Source organism: Rhagoletis pomonella, unplaced genomic scaffold (assembly GCF_013731165.1).
Source record: "Rhagoletis pomonella isolate Grant_MI unplaced genomic scaffold, Rhpom_1.0 Rhpom_scaffold_00003, whole genome shotgun sequence".
NCBI lineage: Eukaryota > Metazoa > Arthropoda > Insecta > Diptera > Tephritidae > Rhagoletis > Rhagoletis pomonella.
This window is the reverse complement of record NW_023458557.1, coordinates 91,157,153-91,158,866: the sequence shown is the minus strand read 5'-3', so window position 1 is coordinate 91,158,866 and position 1,714 is coordinate 91,157,153.

The following is a 1,714-nucleotide window of genomic DNA, read 5'->3' as shown; positions in this document are numbered from 1 at the left end:
CGAAAAATATGTCGAAAATATGTCTGCGGCAGTATTGATTAATTATATAAAGTAGCTGCAGTATTACTACACGTCTTACATGTTGCCAGTAATTTAGTAAAAATTGAACTTAAGTTTCTAGAATCAGGACATACATATATGGAGTGTGACTCTATGCATTCAGCAATAGAGGTCGCTAAACGGCATAAAACTGCATTTTGCATGAATGATTGGGCTGAAATTTTCAAATCTGCTAGAAGCAGAAAGCGAACAAATAAGTATCAAGTACATATGCTTACGTATAACGATTTTTACAATTTACACGAATTGGCATTAGCAACAATAAAAAACCGTAACAAGGATAAAGAGGGCGTAAAAGTTTCTTGGCTGAAAATTAAATGCATAAAAGTGGAAAAGTCCAAATCTGACACCATATATTACAGATATGATCACACTAGTGACTACAAAGAAATAAATATCAGTGCAGGGAGAGGTCGACCTCGAACGCGTTCTGCTAATCTGAGCCCTGCGTATGAAGCGATGCTTCCGATATCTGCAGCAAAAAAAGCAGATCTTATAAAACTTTGCAATGCCGGACAAATACCAGAGGAAATGGTGCCATGGTATAAGAACTTGCCATCAACAACATTTACCGGAAGGGAATCTTTGCCTTTATTCGAAAGAAGCGATAACGAATCAGATGAAAATTAAAATTGTGCACATGTATTTACATTAATAAAGGGAATTCTGAATGCTAAAGTTGTTTATTTTTTAATTTTTTACAAAGCTATAACAAATTTTTGGACAGGAAAAAGTCACTAAATACAGTTTTGTTAATAACGAAGATTATGGCTGAGTTCTTAAAAAAATAAGCTTGCAGCCGTATTGTCACCTCTCTAGATTTAACGCCATGAAAATTTGAAGATATTAGAGCGTCTGGTTGAATTTTGACGTTAAAAAGTGTTTAAAACCTTAATATCTCAAATTCTTTGTTAGTGTACTTAATGAATTTTACCTGTCACCCCACGATATATTGAAATAAACAAGGGTTTTTGTGGCTACGCCTGTTTCCCTATAAAACAATGTTTTTCATTTTGATTGGAATAGGAGCTTGTTGCATAATTTAAATTTCAGGTAATTAATTGTGCTGAACCACAACTCTCAAAACCTCTTCATATGTAAAAAAAAAAAAATTATACACAGCCTATTTATACGTGAAAACAAGATGAAGAAGATACCAAGAGGAAATCGCGTCAGCGAAAATCAAAAAGAATTTTTAATAAATTTTTTGGAGGACAATGTAGACATTGCAAACGATAAGTATGATGCTTTTTCAACATAAACAAACAAATACCAATCATTTATAAACACATAGTTTTGATGGCAGATGATGCCAAATTTCGGGAAGAAAAGTGGAAAGAACTAGCGGTAAGTCTTAATGCTCTTGGTGGCACCCAGAAGGATGGTGGGGCACACAATGGCATACATATTGGAGCGATTTAAGATGCATATATTAATTTTTGTTAATTTGATATTTTTTAATATTTTATTTTAATACCCAATAACATACTTCATACTCGCACAAAATGTATAAGTCAGAGCAAATAAGTGATATAAATGGTTTAAGTCGCCTCAAAGCCCTATCGCTTCTGGAAGAGCGAATAATTAAAATTACGACAGTGTATGCAGTGTAGTATATCAGAATAAGTCACTAACAACAACAAAGCCACACGCC